Source organism: Muntiacus reevesi, chromosome 5 (genome assembly GCF_963930625.1).
Source record: "Muntiacus reevesi chromosome 5, mMunRee1.1, whole genome shotgun sequence".
NCBI lineage: Eukaryota > Metazoa > Chordata > Mammalia > Artiodactyla > Cervidae > Muntiacus > Muntiacus reevesi.
The window spans coordinates 90,580,806-90,600,841 of record NC_089253.1 but is presented as its reverse complement, the minus strand read 5'-3'; positions in this window follow the sequence as shown (position 1 = coordinate 90,600,841).

Here is a 20,036-nt window from a genome sequence, read left to right as displayed (position 1 = left end):
TATGTGGGATCTAGTTCCCTGTGCAGGGTTAGAACATGGGCCTCCATCATTTGAATTTCTTGATGCTGCTGTAGAATCAGTGAGTCTCTTCTTGCTAATTAATACTCACATACCTGCCTGTCCTTCCAGGTCATTCCTCCCCAGGTGAGCGTTGGAAGCTAAGTGCTTCTCAACTAAATCAGGAACCAAACTTTCCAAAATCTTCTAGCCACCACTAGAGGCTCAGAAATTCCTCAGTGGTTCCCCTCCCTCGCAGCCTGGGGCAGGGAGTCCCTTCCTCAAAGAAGGAAGTCTTGAACATCCTCAAGAAGGAAGTCTTGAGGCATCTGGGGACGTGCACAGCCACAAAAGGAAGCCTCCGTGGCCGACAGGGACGGTACGTGAGGCTCAGCATCTGCGATTTCTTCTTTCTTCTCCAGAAACTCTGCTCTGCTTCTCTTGGCAAAAATTCTGTTTATCTCCACAGATGTTCGGCCCTTGGTCTCAGGAATGACCACGGAGATGTAAACAGGGGTGAGGAGGCAGATTGCAGCAGAGATAACGAGGCTGTAGGCACCAGTGACCTCCTGGGCCAAGAGACAAGAACACAGGAGGGGATGGAGGAAGAAAGACATTCCAGGGCCAGCGCCGGGTGAGGCCTCTGTGAGTCACACGGGAGTCTCAGTGGCTGGTTTCGCTTTACTCCCCGAGAGTGGGATAGCTAAATTAGATCCTGCCTCATGTCAGAAAGGACTCAGCCTTGTGACAATGGGGCCAGTATGAACAGTATGACCTCTAGATCTGACTGCACACCCTCAGAATTGGGGGGTGGGGGTGGGGAGGTGGGGGATCCCCCCTGGCTCTAGCTTGCTTGAACTTGGCAGACCAGAGCCCCTACATACTTAACCCTTCATAGTCTGAGTGCTCGAGCTCCCTTTAGTAGGTGGGAAACTGGAGTAGGTTTGACTGAGATGGTGCTATCTTTGTTTTATGGACCTTGGAGAGCTGCCCCCTCTCTTGTCAAGTTAACAGATATTCTTAGTAGAAGGGGCCCCCTGCCTATTTCGTAGAGTCCCATCTGCCTAGGGGCGGGGAGCAGGTAGAGCAGGAAGTCGGGGCAAGGGGCCGTGCCCCCCACCCCCGTGCTCCCTGCAGGACGCCTCCACTCACCTGGACGGACTGGAACACGAAGCCCACAGTGAAGGTGGTGAGCCCCTGCACTGCGCCCCCCCAACACACACCACAACCCCCCACACACACCGTCCACCATGAAGATAGGTGGCCGGCGAGGGCTACAGGAAGAACTTGAAGAGGGTGGGACCTCGGGGCAGAGAGCTGGGCCAGTGGAGCAGACAGGGGTGCGGAGGGCTCTCGAAGGCGCACATGTTCTGGATGGCCAGGAGGGAGCTCCTGTCTCTCAGCCCACTGCTTCCATCCCCAAACCCCACCAGCTTCTCCTGGGTACCTCACCACTGAGCTCCAAACTGAGCCTCTGAGGGCCTCAAGGTCACACCAATGCCATTCTCCCCCGTGTTGGAATCATTTTGAAATTCGCCAACATGGAAGGGGGAAAGTGAAAGTGAAAGTCGCACAATTGTGTCCAACTCTTTGCAACCCCATGGACTATAGGGCTCATGAAATTCTCCAGGCCAGAACACTGTAGTGGGTTGCCATTCCCTTCTTCAGGGGATCTTCCCAACCCAGAGATTGAACCCAGATCTCCCGCATTGCAGGCAAATTCTTTACCTTCTGAGCAACTAGGGAAACTCAAAATCCCACTTAAATATCCTTGAACTCAACTCTGTCGGCCTGGTTCATAGCTGCCTGAGCGTTCTGTGAATCAGTACCTTTATTTTGGTTTATGGACAGCTCTTTCAAAACCAAGATTCTGCAGGGACTGTTTTAGTCTTAGGAGTCAGAGGGGTCTTTCCCCAGGCAGTGAGAACTGTATCTGATTCTCAGGAGGACACAGAGAGGACGGGGATTCTAGAGTCTGCCTACAAGGTAGGTGCAGGTGAAGGCCCAAGGCTGCCAGCATATGGACCCAGGGCTGAATCAATGAGGAACTGTAGCTGGAGGCCAGGGGGCCAAAGACAACTGAGCCTTGTGTGGGCAGTGGGCTTGGAGGCTAATATGAGTGTGTAGAATGTTTGGATGTGAACCCTGGGTCCCCCAGTGGCATCTGGCTGGCACAAGCTCCCTCTCTGCAGAGGTTCATCTCCTTCTTGGGCATTGGACCTGAAGCTCGGCACCTCTGGGAGTCACAGGAGATGGGGTGGCCCCAGCTTGGTCATGGTACTGGCTTGCACTTAGGAAATGTTTGCTGAATGAGTGGATGTGAGCTGGAATGTCCTTTCAAGAAAAAGGTAAACTGAACTGAAAATTCCAGTGAGGGTGGGGCTTGTATAGGAACAGGGGAGAAGGTGGAGAGGACATGATAGTATCATCAGTCATGAGTATTCATTCACTCAGCAAATACCAGACACCTCCTATGTGCTGGGCCTGGAGGGCTTCTGGGCCTTAGAGGGCTGTGGGGCAGCAGGTCCTCACTGGGCCTGATGCCCCGATGCAATGTCCCAGATGTAGGCAAAGATGCATATGACACCGAGATAAGACAGCTCTGTGGGGAGAGGAAGGGGTGTCTGTGCCTGAGAGGACCAGGCCTGGGACCTTGAGGCCAAGAGCCCCATGTGCAGAAGAGCCCACCTGTGGGCCCCACCTTCCTGCCACAGGAAGGAGCCACGCCTGGGTTTCTGAGCACCTGCGTGGGCCTCCAGGGCTCTGAGGGCAGCAGTGTGAGTGATACCTAGCATTCTAGTCGACAAGGACTTCCATGAGCCATACCTGTTTGAGAGAACAGGAGGAATGTTATCTAATCTCTGCCCTTATCACTTATCTAATCTCTGCCCTTCACAAACATCGGCGCTGCCTATGTGGCACCCGTAGTAAAGAATCCGCCTGTCAGTGCAGGAGATGCAAGAGACGTGAGTTCAATCCCTGGGTGGGGAAGATCCCCTAGAGCAGGAAGTAGCACCTGCCCCAGTGTTCTTGCCCTGGGAATCTCAAGGACAGAGGAGCCTGGAGGGCTACCGTCCAGGTCTACCTCCTTCAGTTCACTTCAGTCGCTCAGTCGTGTCTGACTCTTTGCGACCCCGTGAATCACAGCACACCAGGCCTCCCTGTCCATCACCAACTCCTGGAGTTTACTTAAACTCATATCCATCGAGTCGGTGATGCCATCCAGCCATCTCATCCTCTGCCATCCCCTTCTCCTCCTGCCCCCAATCCCTCCCAGCATCAGGGTCTTTTCCAATGAGTCAGCTCTTCACATGAGGTGGCCAAAGTACTGGAGTTTCAGCTTCAGCATCAGTCCTTCCAATGAACACACAGGACTGATCTCCTTTAGGATGGACTGGTTAGATCTCCTTGCAGTCCAAGGGACTCTCAAGAGTCTTCTCCAATACCACAGTTCAAAAGCATCAATTTTTCGGTGCTCAGCTTTTTTCACAGTCCATCTCTCACATTCATACATGACCACTGGAAAAACCATAGCCTTGACTAGATGGACCTTTGTTGGCAAATTAATGTCTCTGCTTTTTAATATGCTATCTAGGTTGGTCATAACTTTCCTTCCAAGGAGTAAGCGTCTTTTAATTTCTTGGCTGCAGTCACCATCTGCAGTGATTTTAGAGCCCAAAAAAATAAAGTCTGACACTGTTTCCAGTTTCCCCATCTATTTCCCATGAAGTGATGGGACCAGATGCCGTGATCTTAGTCTTCTGAATGTTGAGCTTTAAGCCAACTTTTTCTCTCGCCTCTTTCACTTTCATCAAGAGGCTTTTTAGTTCCTCTACACTTTCTGCCATAAGAGTCGTGTCATCTACATATCTGAGGTTGTTGATATTTCTCCTGGCAATCTTGATTCCAGCTTGTCCTTCTTCCAGCCCAGCGTTTCTCATGATGTACTCTGCATATAAATTAAATAAGCAGGGTGACAATATACAGCCTTGACATACTCCTTTTCCTGTTTGGAACCAGTCTGTTGGTCCATGTTCTAACTGTTGCTTACTGACCTGCATATAGATTTCTCAAGAAGCAGGTCAGGTGGTCTGGTACGCCCATCTCTTTCAAAATTTTCCACAGTTTATTGTGATCCACACAGTCAAAGGCTTTGGCGTAGTCAATAAAGCAGAAATAGATGTTTTTCTGGAACGCTGTTGCTTTTTTGATGATTCAACAGATGTTGGCAATTTGATCTCTGGTTCCTCTGCCTTTTCTAAAACCAGCTTGAACATCTGGAAGTTCACGGTTCATGTATTGCTGAAACGTGGTTTGGAGAATTTTGAGCATTACTTTACTAGCGTGTGAGATGAGTGCAACTGTGCAATAGTTTGAACATTCTTTGGCATTGCCTTTCTTTGGGATTCGAATGAACACTGACCTTTTCCAGCCCTGTGGACACTGTTGAGTTTTCAAATTTGCTGGCATATTGAGTGCAACACTTTAACAGCATCATATTTTAGGATTTGAAATAGCTCAACTGGAATTCCATCACCTCCACTAGCTTTGTTTGTAGTGATGCTTTCTAAGGCCGGCCTGACTTCACATTGCAGGATGTCTGGCTCTAGGTGAGTGATCACACCATCGTGATTATCTGGGTTGTGAAGATCTTTTTTGTACAGTTCTTCTTACGCAGCCACAGAGTCAGACGTGACTGAGTGACTAAGCACACAAACATCACCATCTTCCCGACCCCCTCTGAGTGAGGGTGTTATAGTTTCAGTTCTGCAGCCATGGAATCAGAGCAGAGAGCCTGAACACAGACCGAGAGGACACTGGGTCCCTCAGGGGGTCAAGCAATGGCTCAAGTCAGATGATCAGCTGGCATGCAGCTGGGACCGGGACTCTGCCCCATCTGACCGGATCCTTCTAGAAGCCACTGGGCCAGGAGAGAGACCCCCATCTCTCCCAGCTCTCCACTACTAGGGCAACAGATGGCATGAACTCGGCGTGAAGAGACTGCAACCCAACTAACCGAGCAGGTAAGCCTTTTACTACAATTATGGAAAAGGCTGCAAGGGTGGGGTTGGCACAGGGCTAGCAATGGGGGTGGACTGCTCCTTCCATGAAGCTGTCTCTGAGCTGCAAGGTGGGGGATGAGCTGAGGGAGGGGCAGCCTCCCGGAATGGATGACCTGGGGATGAAGAGCCAGCGGGGCTGCTGAGCAGAGGCTCTGATTCTACAGACACAACTGTGGGCAGAAGCGGGAGCAAGCAGGTGAGCAGGATGGCGTCCATTTCAAGACTTGAAGCAAAAGAGAAGTTGGCTGAGACTGGAGGGGCCATTCTGGGTCTGGTGCCATCTGGGCAGCTGCTGGATATGTTTTCAGGCAGAGCCAACAGGACTGGACGATGAGTTGGAGAGAGGGAGAGAAAAGAAGACTCAGGGGACACCACTGAGGGTTCCAAAAGCAGCTGGCAATTATCTCTGTAGATAAAGTCTGGTTTTATTTACTTCTCTTCACTTGTCTAAAGTCCCCAAATGTTTTACTAGGGGAACTTAAATTGGTTTTAAAATGAGAAAACAAAGTCCTTAAAAAGGATGCTTTGGGACTTCTCTGCTGGTCCAGTGGTGAGAACTCCAAACTTGCAGCCCAGGGGATACAGGTTCAATCCCTGGTGGGGGAATATCCCACATGCCGCATGATGTGCCCCACCCCCCACAAAAGGGAAACATTGATTAAACCGAAACAGGACTGTAACTAGTATTTTCTTTGCCAGCTTCATCATCACCTTCCACCTCACCTGTTCCTCCACAGGCCCTGCTGTTCAGTGAACACAACCAGGCTTCATCCACCTGAAGGTCTTTGCACGCACCCAGGAATCAAAGAGGAAATCATGATAGAGAGGATGGCTTGGCAAAAATGGCAAGGCATGAAGACATTGTCTCTGAATTACAAGCATAATCTCTTGACATATTCTCATCTTCACATGTTGATAGTTTATGGTGAACAGTGTCAGATTCATGATCTCCAAAGAAAAAGATTTAGCTTTGAGACCAGGGACTAGGCTTGATCACTCAAGAGCTTTTGTGTAACAGAGTTTTACTAAAGTATAAAAAGGGACAGAGAAGGAGAAAGAGATGGCAACCCACTCCAACTCCAGTATTTTTGCTGGGAAATCCCATGGACAGAGGAACCTGGTAGGCTACAATCTATAGGATCTCAAGAGTCAGACAAGACGTAGCAACTAAACCACCACCACCAGCAAGGCATGAATGTATGCTCATGGCAGCTGGCTTCCCCTTGACTAAATGATCCAAAAGAGTAAGGTGGCTGGGTTAAGTGGTAGGATTTTGGATGATTCTTCCTTTCTTTCATCCCTTCTGTAGCATAACAGTAGTTACACTGATAGAATTTTTAGGTCACATAGCAGAATTTATATATATATATATATATATAAATTTATATATATATATATATATACACACACACATGTATATATTGTATTGCTTTAAACTTACTTTTCATCTTGCATAGTTTACATTTGTCTGGTATTTGATATTAAACATTAACCTAAATTAGTTCTTTGGCCCATTTTTTGATTGGGTCATTTATTTTTCTGGAATTGAGCTTCAGGAGTTGCTTGTATATTTTTGAGATTAATCCTTTGTCTGTTTCTTCATTTGCTATTATTTTCTCCCAATCTGAGGGCTGTCTTTTCACCTTACTTATAGTTTCCTTTGTAGTGCAGAAGCTTTTAAGTTTCATTAGGTCCCATTTGTTTAGTTTTGCTTTTATTTCCAATATTCTGGGAGGTGGGTCATAGAGGATCTTGCTGAGATTTATGTCGGAGAGTGTTTTGCCTATGTTCTCCTCTAGGAATTTTATAGTTTCTGGTCTTACATTTAGATCTTTAATCCATTTTGAGTTTATTTTTGTGTATGGTGTTAGAAAGTGTTCGAGTTTCATTCTTTTACAAGTGGTTGACCAGTTTTCCCAGCACCACTTGTTAAAGAGCTTGTCTTTTTTCCATTGTATATTCTTGCCTCCTTTGTCAAAGATAAGGTGTCCATAGGTTCGTGGATTTATCTCTGTGCTTTCTATTCTGTTCCATTGATCTATATTTCTGTCTTTGTGCCAGTACCATACTGTCTTGATGACTGTGGCTTTGTAGTACAGTCTGAAGTCAGGCAGGTTGATTCCTCCAGTTCTATTCTTCTTTCTCAAGATTACTTTGGCTATTCGAGGTTTTTTGTATTTCCATACAAATTGTGATGTGCACCCCAATGTTCATCGCAGCACTATTTAAAATAGCCAGGACATGGAAGCAACCTAGATGACCATCAGCAGACAAATGGATAAGGAAGCTGTGGTACATATACACCATGGAATATTACTCAGCCATTAAAAAGAATTCATTTGAATCAGTTCTAATGAGATGGATGAAACTGGAGCCCATTATACAGAGTTAAGTAAGCCAGAAAGATAAAGAACATTACAGCATACTAACACATATATATGGAATTTAGAAAGATGGTAACGATAACCCTATATGCAAAAAAGAAAAAGAGACACAGAAGTACAGAACAGACTTTTGAACTCTGTGGGAGAAGGTGAGGGTGGGATGTTTCGAAAGAACAGCATGTATATTATCTATGGTGAAACAGATCACCAGCCCAGGTGGGATGCATGAGACAAGTGCTCGGGCCTGGTGCACTGGGAGGACCCAGAGGAGTCGGGTGGAGAGGGAGGTGGGAGGGGGGATGGGGATGGGGAATACGTGTAACTCTGTGGCTGATTCATGTCAATGTATGACAAAACTCACTGAAATGTTGTGAAGTAATTAGCCTCCAACTAATAAAAATTTTTTTAAAAAGGGAAAAAAATAAACATTAACCTAAACTAAAAAAATAAAAAAATAAAAAATAAATAAAAAGGGACAGAGAAAGCTTCTGATATAGACATCAGAACGGGGACGGATTTGGGAGAATGGCATTGAAACATGTGTATTATCATATGTGAAACTAATCGCCAGTCCAGGTTCGATGCATGAGACAGGGTGCTCGGGGCTGGTGCACTGGGATGACCCAGAGGGATGGGATGGGGAGGGAGGTGGGAGGGGGGTTCAGGATGGGGAACACATGTACAGCTGTGGTGGATTCATGTCAAATATGGCAAAACCAATACAATATTGTAAATTAATTAGCCTTCAATTAAAATAAATAAATTTATATTAAAGAAAAAAGAAGAGGGACAGAGAGTGCCCCCCTCACTAGTCTTAGGAAAGGAGCTATATACTTTTTCAATTGATTATTACAGTAAATCAAAAGAATGTCTCAAGGTTGTAAAGGTCTTACCAGACCCACTCCCACAACATATACTTTAAGATGACCGAATTAGTCAGAATATTCTTAAGAAGGAGAAACATGTCCTAAGGCAGGATACATTGTTGTTATTTAGTTGTTGGCACAGAACTTAAGGAAAAACATATCCTTGAGCAAGATGAGTTGTTTAGCACTGGGCTTCAAGAAAAAAATGTTTTATGTGATTAAGATGGAGGAATGTAGAAAAAAAGGCTGTCCTTTTCTCCTCCTGAAGAGCTCCATACCCCTTTCTCCTCCTCAGGGACCCCGGATTTCTTATCAACCTACCTAAGAATCGATTCTTTCAATATGATTGTGTTTTCAAATACAGTCCCCTGACTTGAGCAGGTTCGACTTACAGCTTTTCAACTTTACAGTGGTGTGAAATGATACACATTCACTAGAAACTGTACTTTGAATTTTGATCTTTTCCCTGGGCTATCACCAAGCAGTACGATCCTCTCTTGTGATACTGGGCAGCTCCTGGCAGCCACGTGCTCAGCAGGGTCAGTGACAATCATTCTGTTTTTTACTTTCTGGACAATATTCAATACCTTACATAAGACAGTCAACACTTCATTATAAAATAGGCTTTGTGTTAAGTAATTTTGCCCAACTGTAGACAAATGTAAGTTTTCTGACCACGTTAAAAGTAGACTGGGCTAAGCGATGATGTTTAGTAGGTTGGGGTGTTAAATGTATTTTTGATTTACAATAGTATCAACTTATGATGGGTTTCTCCAATACTCTGGCCACCTGATGTGAAGAGCCAACTCATTGGAAAACACCCTGATGCTGGGAAAGATTGAGGGCAGGAGGAGAAGGAGGTGGCAGAGGATGAAATGGTTGGATGGCATCACCGACTCAATGGACATGAATTTGAGCAAACTCTAGGAGATAGCGAAGGACAGGGGAGCCTGGTGCGCTGCAGTCCATGGGATCCCAAAGCGTCAGATACGACTTAGCAACTGAACAACAACAAATAATGGTTTTATTGGGATGTAACCCTTTTGTAAGTCAAGGAGGAACTGTACATAATTTTTAAAAACAAAAAACAAACTCTCTCATCTGTGCACAGTTTTTAAGAAGGTTTTTAAGTTTTTATTTATCTATTTTTTTTAATTTTTGGCAGCGCTGGGTCTTCATTGCTTTGCTTGGGCTTTTCTCTAGTTATGATGAGCAGGGGCTACTCTATTTGCTGTGGGTGGGTTTCTTGTTCTGATAGCTTCTCTTGTTTTGGGGCATGGGCTCCAGGGTGTGTGGGCTTCAGTAGTTTTGGCACGTGGGCTCAATAGTTGTGGCTCCCAAGCTCTAGAGCACAGATTCAACAGTTGTGCTGCCCAGGCTTAGTTGCTCCACGGCATGTGGGATCTTCCCAGACCAGGATCAAACCCATGTCTCCTCCATTGGCAGTGGACCTCCACTTACCACTGGACCACGAGGGAAGCCCTGTGCATAGCTTTACTTGTAAAGGTTCCATTACTGCAAAAGCAACGACAGGGCAGAAGCAGCCAAGGATATAGAAAATGCTCGCTGCTTTTGGAATATTTCATACAATGGCCATCCTATGTATTTTCAAAACTTCTGTAGAACACAGATAATAAATATATGCTAAGAAAACGACAAATTGTTTGGAAGCCCTTCTCCAGGGGATCTTCCTGACCCAGGGATTGAACCAGCATCTCTTACATTTCCCCAGTTGGCAGGTGGGTTCTTTATCACTAGTGTCACCTGAGAAGCCCCATTTTATTCTTGAAATGAAGTTGCTCAATTTCATCTGACTCTTTGTGACCCCATGGACTGTAGCCCAGCAAGCTCCTCGGTCCATGGGATTTTCCAGGCAAGAATAATGGAGTGGGGGGGCCATTTCCTTCTCCAGGGGAATCTTCCCGAGCCAGGGATCGAACCCGGGGTCCTGCATTGCAGACAGACACTTAACCGTCTGAGCCACACCGGAATACCCAGTTACTCCATAGTTTCTCACTGTTTCTTTTCCCACTTCTTTCTGATCTGGGCTCCAAGATATTTTTATATTAGAGACTGACATACATCTTGACACGTGGTAGAATTTCAAATAAGAGCTCTGCCCCATTTATAACCTGGGGGTTTATTTATTTATTATATTTACTGACTGCACTGCTTGCAGGATCTTAGTTCCCTGGCCAGGGATCAAACCCGGGCTCTGGTGGTGAGAGTGCCGAGTTCTAATCACTGGACCGCCAGGGAATTTCCCCTTAAATTTTTTTTAAATTTTCATTTATTTTTTATCCTGGGGGGTTATTTTATTTTTTAATTTTTGGTTGTGTCGGGGCTTAGTTGTGGAGTGGGGGCTCTTTATTGTGCCGCGCTGCACATGCCGGGGCCGACCAGCAGGAGGCGCCGCCGCTCCCGTCGCGCGCCAGTGCCGGCCTGCAAGTGAAGAAGAGAGGGCGGTGATGGCACGGGGTAGGGGCGGAGGGCGCCCCGAATTCTTGGGCCTGGGCCCCCCACTCCCTCCTCAGCCCGCCTTAAGTGCCCTCTCTCCCCTGCTGCCTGCTCGGTGGGACAGAGGCCCTTATCCCGATGTGAACTGACGTCCGTGGCATAGACTCGCACCATACCCTTCCCTGTCTCTGGCATCCACAGACCCCGGATCTCAGCTCCGTGCCCCGCCCCACCGTAATTACTAAGTTTTCTAGTTTCCGCGTTTGAAGCTTTGGCATCTGAGGGCCTTGCTGACGCTGGAGGGACTGCCCTCCTACCGTTAGCCAGTTTCTAGAGACAGCAGACCACTCAACCTGTGTGTGCACCTTTCACATGAAACCAACCCAGAGCAGCCCCCTGCGCTCCATCGGGCTCTCGCCGCCACTCCCAGCCCCACCCAGTGCCCCTGCCTGATCACCCAGGGCAGGTACCGGACAACCAGGAACAGCCCAGCACTGATGCCCTGGAAATCTCTGAAATCCTTCAAACTAGCCAGTCCTAAACCTGCTTATCCTACCTTGCCTGTTCCTTCCCACGGAAACCACCATGAAGGTTCTTGCCCAGGTGCCAACCCACTACCTCCTGACCCCCCAGCCCCCACCCCAGGTGCTTCTCCATGTGGCCCTGTGTGCCCCTCTCTCCCTTGGGAGCAGTGAGCAACAAACTGTCTTTTCAGCGGCAACCATCTCACAACCCCCCAAAATAATAAAACCTACCTTTTAAAATAGCCCCCTCCTATAACCTGCGGCTTCAGTTCACACCGAAACCACCCAGAATCTGGCTTCCCAACATAAGGGTCTTGTTCACTCCATACACTTCCTCTTCCACTGCCAGGACATGTACCTCCTGCTCAGCCTATACCTTCTCGGATATTCTGAGCTTGGGCCACGCTCCAGCCCAGCCTGCCTCACTTCCTTCTAGTTCTAATGCTGTTATCATTCTACTCTATCCCCCCAGCAGCATCCACAACAATGCTGTCATCCAGGCATCACCATCTCCGTCATCATCATGTCAGGTCCTGTACTGTCACTTTACACGTGTCCCTTCCATCCTCCCCAAAACCCTACAGACAGGGATTATCACTGCCATTAGCGAGGGCCCAACAAGAGCCAAACAGCAATTCTGGAGGAAAACTGTATAAACAAGTTACAAGTTAAGACCAACTTCAGCTCCTAAGCTTAGTACCCAGACGCTGCTCCTCAGGGAGAGAGAGAGAGGGGGGTGCCCTTTCTTTCTTTTTTTTAAATTGCTTTTATTTTACTAATTTACTTATTTTGGCCTTGCCTGAGGCATGTGGGATCCTAGTTCACCTGACAGGGATTGAATCGGCACCCCTCGCCCTGGAAGCTGGGAGTCTTAAAACACTGAACCACCAGGTAAGTACCACGTGCCCTGTCTTTCTGGCTTGGGTTTTTCCAGGTCAGATGATGGGGAAGAGGGTCCTAGTCATGATGTACCCTGGAGGAAGGGGGCTATGAGGACAGAGGGTGGACCCTGCCCTAAAGGCAGGAGGAGGAAGGGGTAAACATACTCCAACAAGGGTGGAGAATTGGGCCTGGAGGTCTCCCACCTCCTCCAGTAATCCTCCCATTTCCTGCTCTTTTCCTTCACTTGGTCCTCCCCATCGTGCTAAATACTCTGAAAGTTGATTGGGGCTTAAACTGGCCCTGGGGAAAATACAGATAAGTATCAAATAATTTTCTAAAACACCTCCAAGGTAACTCAAGAAGCAGGAACCAAAAGCACAGTGAGATAACATGGAAAAGTTCTAGAGAAACGGCCTCATGGTCACTTGACCTTGTAAATGAGCAGACCTCTGTCAATTCACTTTTTTAATACAGGCAAAAGTAGTTCAGATTTTAAATATACAACTCTGAAATAGTAGTTTTATGCCAAAAATAAATAACACCTAACATCAGTATGCTAGGTAGTATTATCACCATAACTATTGTACAAAGAAAGAAATATGAATTTGAAGGTATTTAAGTGGCCTTGTTGGGCTTCCCCTATGGCTCAGATGGTAAAGAATCTGCCTGTAATGCAGAAGACCGAGGTTCAATCCCTGAGTCAGGAAGATCCCTTGGAGAATGGAATGGCAACCCACTCCAGTGTTCCTGCCTGGAGAATTCCATGGACAAAGAAGCCTGGTGGGCTACAGTCCATGGGATCGCAGAGAGTCGGACACGACTGAATGACTGTCACTTCACTTCAAGGGGCCTGGTCAAGGTCAGACAAGTGGTAAGTATGTGCACATCTGAAAGTCTATGTCCCCCCAGTAACCCCAGGACCAGCACCTCTCTGTGGACCCTGGGGTGCTCTTGTCTACCTGGGGGTGACTGGCTCAGAGATGCCCATTGGGGAGGACACTTTGGGGTTTCTCACCAAGATGCTGGTAATCGTTATGTTGACCACACCAGCACCCACTGTTACACGGGGTGAGTGGCCTCGACGCCAGTGGCTGTGTAGAGCATGTCCCTGTAGTAGCTGACCTAAAACAGAAGCAAGGGGGCTGTAAAGAGAGGCTCAAAGGCCCAGGCCGGTTCCTGACTGAAATACACAGTCCTGAAAGCCCAGGGGACCCCTTTGGCAGGAAGGAGGCAGCAGGTGGGAGAACAGAGCTGGGACCTGAGGTCAGGAGACCAGGATGGAGCCTGGCTCTGTTGGAGCCCAGGTTACAGCTCCTCCCCTCTCTGGGCATCGGGTTCTGCATCTGTGAAATGGAGCTGGACTAGCCGACCCCGAGAGGTTTCCCTCTGTCGCTCTGTTAGTCTACGATCTCAGGCCCCATCTTTTATCCTGGGCCTCGCCAACCCCAAGTTCAGCTTCTCCTCTGGCCCAGCCCTAAGGACGTGGGCAATGCAGCACTTCCGAAAGCCACAGATGCTATGATTCCTGCCTGTGCTGTGCGTCACTCAATGTCTCCTGCTGAGCATCCCTGAGTCCCCGGGGGCCGGTTGCCACCTCTTTCCGACACTTTCCTTGAGCACCATCTGGGTTACCTATCCAGCCTCAGATGTTTCTGGAAGCTGCCCCCATCTCTGTTTTGGGAGAGCTCCACTCATCCTCCCACACCATTGACAGACACAGTGATAGCAAAAGAACCACGTTCCCTGAGAGTGATGCCACCAATGGTCACGCCTGAGCCTGGCAGGCTCCTGACCTGAGCTGTGTCCACCAACTGCCCTCCCTGGGAACTTGAAATTTGTCCAGAGATCTTCAGCTTATCTCAAAGGAGAAAGGACTAGTGGCACCTTCTTCCATGGATGACCCTGAGAATGGCCTAGGGCTTCAGCCATCACTGGAGGTACCTGCACAGACTCCCAGCACCACTCAAGAAAAGACGATCAGCTTGAAAGCTCTGGCCACTTTGCTGACTCCCATCAGGATGGCAGGGATGATGGTGAAGACACTGTTGATCTGCAGGGTGCCTGTCTGCAAGGACAGCAGAGGCCAGAGGGCAGGGGGCTGGGGCAGCAGAAGCTCTCCCAACACCAACTCCTATTCTCCAGGGCATCAATCACACAATAAAAGTGTCGAGAATGTGCCGGAGAAGGGCTGATGGCTGGGAAGGACAGAAAGCAAGACGGTGGGCAGAGGTCCTAGAGAGCGAGATTTGGGGTCAGCGGGAGTTGGGTGGGGAGTGGGAGCATGCTAACAATTGGAGCTGATTGAAAATAGTAGGGAAAGAAAGAGAATGGGCTGTCTCTACAGGTAGGGAGTTTCCTGTCACTGGTGGTAATCAAGCAGAGTTAAGACTAGACAAGAAAGATTGCCAGGAATGTTGAACATGGGAGCCCCAAGACAGGTAGGAGACAGAGTTGGATTAGATGATGTCTAATGCTGAAGAGGCTGAAGAGAAACCTGTATGCAGGTCAGTAAGCAATAGTAAGAACTGGACATGGACCAACAGACTGGCTCCAAATAGGAAAAGGAGTATGTCAAGGCTGCTTATTTAATTTATACGCAGAGTACATCATGAGAAACGCTGGGCTGGAAGAAGCACAAACTGGAATCAAGATGGCTGGGAGAAATATCAATAACCTCAGAAATGCAGATGGCACCACCCTAATGGCAGAAAGTGAAGAGGAACTAAAAAGCCTCTTGATGAAAGTGAAAGAGGTGAGTGAAAAAGTTGGCTTAAAGCTCAGCATTCAGAAAACTAAGATCATGGCATCTGGTCCCATCACTTCATGGGAAATAGATGGGGAGACAGGAAACAGTGTCAGACTTTATTTTGGGGGGCTCTAAAATCACTGCAGATGGTGACTGCAGTCAAGAAATTAAAAGACACTTACTTACTCCTTGGAAGGAAAGTTATGACCAACCTAGATAGCATATTAAAAAGCAGAGACATCACTTTGCCAACAAAGATCCGTCTGATCAAGGTTATGGTTTTTCCAGTGATCATGTATGGATGTAAGTTGGACTACTAGGAAAGCTGAGTGCCGAAAAATTGATGCTTTTGAACTATGGTGTTGGAGAAGACTCTTGAGAGTTCTTTGGACTGCAAGGAGATCCAACCAGTCCATCCTAAAGGAGATCAGTCCTGGGTGTTCATTGGATGGACTGATGCTGAGGCTGAAACTCCAATACTTTGGCCGCCTCATGCGAAGAGTTGACTGATTGGAAAAGACCCTGATGCTGGGAGGGATTGGGGGCAGGAGGAGAAGGGGACGACAGAGGATGAGATGGCTGGATGGCATCACCGACTCGATGGGCATGAGTTTGAGTAAACTCCGGGAGTTGGTGATGGATAGGCAGGCCTGGCGTGCTGCAATTCATGGGGTCGCAAAGAGTCGGATGCAACTGAGTGACTGAACTGAACTGAACTGAATGCTGAAGACCCATGAGTCTATGAAGGAAAGGAGGAGGGTGTCTGAAAAATAGAACAATGCTGGATGTCCCCTGCTGGCCCCCCAGGATCCACCCTTATCTTCCCCACTGTGTTCTGTGCCCCATGCTGACTTGTGTCAGTGGCTCCCTTGCCCCCTCACACCTACATTTGGCTTTGGTTTTGCCAAGGGAGAAAATAGCAGTGGATCAGGAAGATGGCACCCCTGCTATAGGGGTGGCCACTGGCTGCACCACCCTTGGTGATGCCTTCACACACTGCCCACCTCTGAGGACCATCAGGCCCCTGACTGACACAGGTGCAGCAGCCATGGGGGTGAGCTCTGATGCCAGGAGTGGGGGAGCAGAGATCTCTAAACAGAGCCCCAGACACCACTTCTGGGGTGGCGGTGGGGTTAGTGGTGAGAGTTCTACCAAAGTTCCCTGCCAGGCAACACTGATGACTCATCAGATACACAGACTGGTTTTCTCAGGCCACTTTTCTCATCCTGGGGCGGCTGTACCCCTGAGACAGCTGCCACTAGAGCTCTAATTCAGAGCAGAGGATCAGTTGGCCCAGAGACCTGAGGCCCAGAGACAAAAAAGAGCCCATACGAGCCCCTTCCTGATGACAGGAAGGCTTAGCTTAGCTCGGGGCTTGTCCACACCCCGCTAGGACAAGGCCAGCTCCATCACACCAGTGGTCTCAGGGTCATCATCTGCAGAATGAGGGCGATGATAAAGCCATCTCTGAAGTTCCAAGTTCTGTGACACTGGGTTCAGACAAGGAGGAGGGGGACAAGCTTCTGGAACAATCCAGTCACTCCTGGTATAGCTGAGAACAGCACATTCTGAATTCCAAAAAGTCTGGATTATGGCATAATTGCAATATAGTGAATATTTCCTGCATTCAAGTTTACATCAAATGGCAAAGTAGTCAGGTTTTTTGTTTGTTTGTCTGTTTGTTGTTTTGGCTGTATCACATGGCATGTGGGATCTTCATTCCCCTACCAGGGATTGAACCCATGCCCCCTGCAATGAAAGTGAGAAGTCTTAACCACTGAACAATTAGGGAAGTCCCGAAAATTAATTCTTAATCAAGTAACTATAAGAAGAGGTGATATGAGTCCTGTTTCAATAAATGACTTTCAATTGCTAATATTTTCACTTTTTTGTTTTTGGCCACGCCTTGTCACTTATAGGATCTTAGTTCCCCAACCAGGGATTGAACCCTGGTCACCCGGCAGTGAGATGAAGGAATCCTAACCACTGGACTGCTAGGGAATTCCCCAATATTTTCTTTCATGTATGAAAACTGAATTGATATGGTTCTTTTTTTTTTTTAATCTAGTTTTCTTTAGAGGACTTCCCACCCTTCCCTTCAAAATGCCAACATGTCAACTCCAAGTGTAACTGTGAATTCCAAAGAGTGAGACCTGGTCAATGGAATTCCATGGGACCTAACCATGAGAGCTTGGCTCACTTCCTTCCTGGGAACCTTGACCCGGGCATCCCTCCTTATCTGCTGAGTCACGTCTTTGCAGCAACTGGGCTTAGGGGTAAAGATCAGTGAGTCCCTGTAAACCAAGCAAAGTATAAGAACTATGCTTCATCCTCAAACAAGACACAAGTCAGGGCCATGTAAAGTGACCCAGTCTGAACCCCACACCTCAGAGAACAACATGATTGAGGCTGCACAGAGAGAGACTGCAGCAGTTATAACTTGGAGCTATGGGTCACCTGACCTCGAATTAAACCCAATCAACAAGCATTTGTTGAACACCTGCTAGAAGCGCTGATGAGGCCCCTCTGCTGAGTACCGTCCAGACTTTGCTCTCAAAAGCTAAACCACCTCCACGAGGTGGATGACAGAGGGGCTGCTGTTCCCCTGCAACTGACAAGGGGGAGAAATCCCAAGAAATTCAAGGACTTCCTTTAAGGTTATGATATCTATGGCAAAGTGGGGGCTGGACTTCAGGCCTCCTGATTTTCAAGGTCACACAGTTCCCCACCACATGCATGATCACCGGAACATCATGGTTTACTGATGTGAATTTTGAGTGAGAATAGCCCCTCCCCCTCAACCTATCACAGTTGTCAACCAGCAGGCCAAAAACTAGTGCTGACCCCACCGAGCCACCCAGAGGAAATAGACACAGTGCAGGACCCCTGCAGTAGCATGACTTTCCTGTCCATGAAGGCTCCTTGTTGCTTGAACTAGATTTCGTTATAAAAGGACTTGAAGATCTGGAAGACATTGCCCCATCTACAGCCAAGAATACTGGGCAACTCATGAGAGACCAAGAGGTAATATTCTTAATTGCCTCCAGCAGCAGCATTGTACTAAAGAATGTTTCTGCCAGTACTCTTAGGACACAGTTGATTCTCTGCTGTTTGCTGGAGATTAAGAAACCCTATTGTACAATGGGGTGAGATGAGGAACCAGACTGCACAAAATGCTGTTAAAAATTCACTGCTGCGACTTCCCTGGTGGTCCAGTGGTTAGGACTCCACTCTTCCACTGCAGGGGACCTGGATTCGATTCCTGCTTGGGGAACTAAGATCCTGCAAGCTGTACGGTATGGTCAAAAAATTTTTTAAATTACAATATGTCTTGGTGTAGAGTTTTTTTTTTTTTAAAACAAATTTGCTGTTAAAATTCACTTCATAGAGCCTTACTGTACAAGAGGCAACATAAGAAATATTGTTATTAATAGTATGACTGTGTGAGCTCTGTCTTTATAAGCCTTAGTTTTCTCATCAGTTATAGAAATAATATGTATTTAATAGAGAATTTGACAGCAATCACTGTAATATATATAGTGATGGTACATTGTTTGAGAATAAGTGTTCCTTCAATGGTAATAATTAAATTAATATAATATATATAATCCTTGAGCAACTACTGCAGTAGCTCCTATAAAGCAGAATAAAGTGTAGCTAAAAACTAATAACATTGACTTTTATTTTTTTAGCCACACTGAGTTGCTTGTGAGATCCTAGTTCCCCAACAAGGGCTAGAACTCATGCCTCCTGCAGTGGAAGGACAGGGTCCTAACCACTGGACCACCAAGGAACTCCTGTAATGACAGTGATGTTTAAAGTACTGCAGGACTCATATACCCAAATGAATGGGAACAGACACTGGTTCCTCTTCTTGCCCTTTCAGGGACATGTTCCCTATCTGTCCTGCATCACTGGCCCATCTTTACTGCATCCTTCTCATCGCAATAAGGGCATCCCAAGTGGCTCAGTAGTAAAGAATCTGCCTGCCAATGCAAGATACTCAGGAAATGTGGATTTGATCTCTGGATTGGGGCTCCCCTGGAGGAAGAAATGGCAACCCAATACAGGATTCTGGCCTGGAAAATTCCAAGGACAGAGGAGCCTGGCGGCCTACAGTCCAAAGAATTGGCCACGACTTAGCAACTGGGTGTACACCCACCCACCCACACACACGTAACACAATACATACATGACTCTTGCCCTGTAAAAAGCCAACACAACCCACTCCTCTTTCACTAAGCTTCATTTTTTGCTCCCTTGTGTAGCAAAACACTTCCAAAAAGCTGTCTCTCCTTCACCCTGCTCATTCTCCCTGAATCTACTCCAGTCAAGCTTTTGTCTCCAGGTCTCCCCTTAGCTGCTCTTGTCAAGGTCAGTCATGCCCTCCATGCGGTCAAAGCCAGTGGTCAACTCTTGGTCCTTATCTTGACTCCTCACCAGGCCCTGTCCCCCTTTCCTGACTCACATGCTTTACCAGGCCTTGGAGACACTTTCCTTTGCTTCTTCTCACCACAACCCCAACCCCTAAGGGTTTAGTCTGACTCCATTCTCTTTGTCATCTGCAAGTGGCCTTCCCAGGAGGAAGAGCAGTGGGACTAAGGTCCAAAGCAACTGGGCGGGGAATCCATGTCCATCCCCTCCCACCCCCTTCCTAATGTGTCTGTAAAGGATGACATCCCTGAGGTGGGAAATGGAGGTGGGTGGAGGGGGATAACTCTAGTCATCCCCTGGTCTTCAGAGGCTAGCCTCCAGGGAGTATCAGAGGAAGACAGCAGTTTCCGGGGAAAAGACGGTGACTTCCGGAAGGAAGATGGCAGCTTCCACAGAACAAGATGGCAGTTTTCTCCTGCCCACCTTGTGTGGCCTGCTGACCACTCAATGTTGTAGCTGCACTGCAAGGCCGAGCCAAAGGCTGCGCCCAGCGTGTCCAGCACCAGCATGGGCTGCAGCCGCTGCCAGAGAGGAGGTTTATGGTCAGGAACTCCGAGGTTGGTCCTGGGAACTTCCGGAAGTGGAGAGAGGGAAGCTTCAGGAAAAATGTCCACCGTGCTCTGCCCGTGTGGAGCTTACATTCTAGACGGGGGTGTGGGGAGGAGGGGTAAAAATAAACAAAA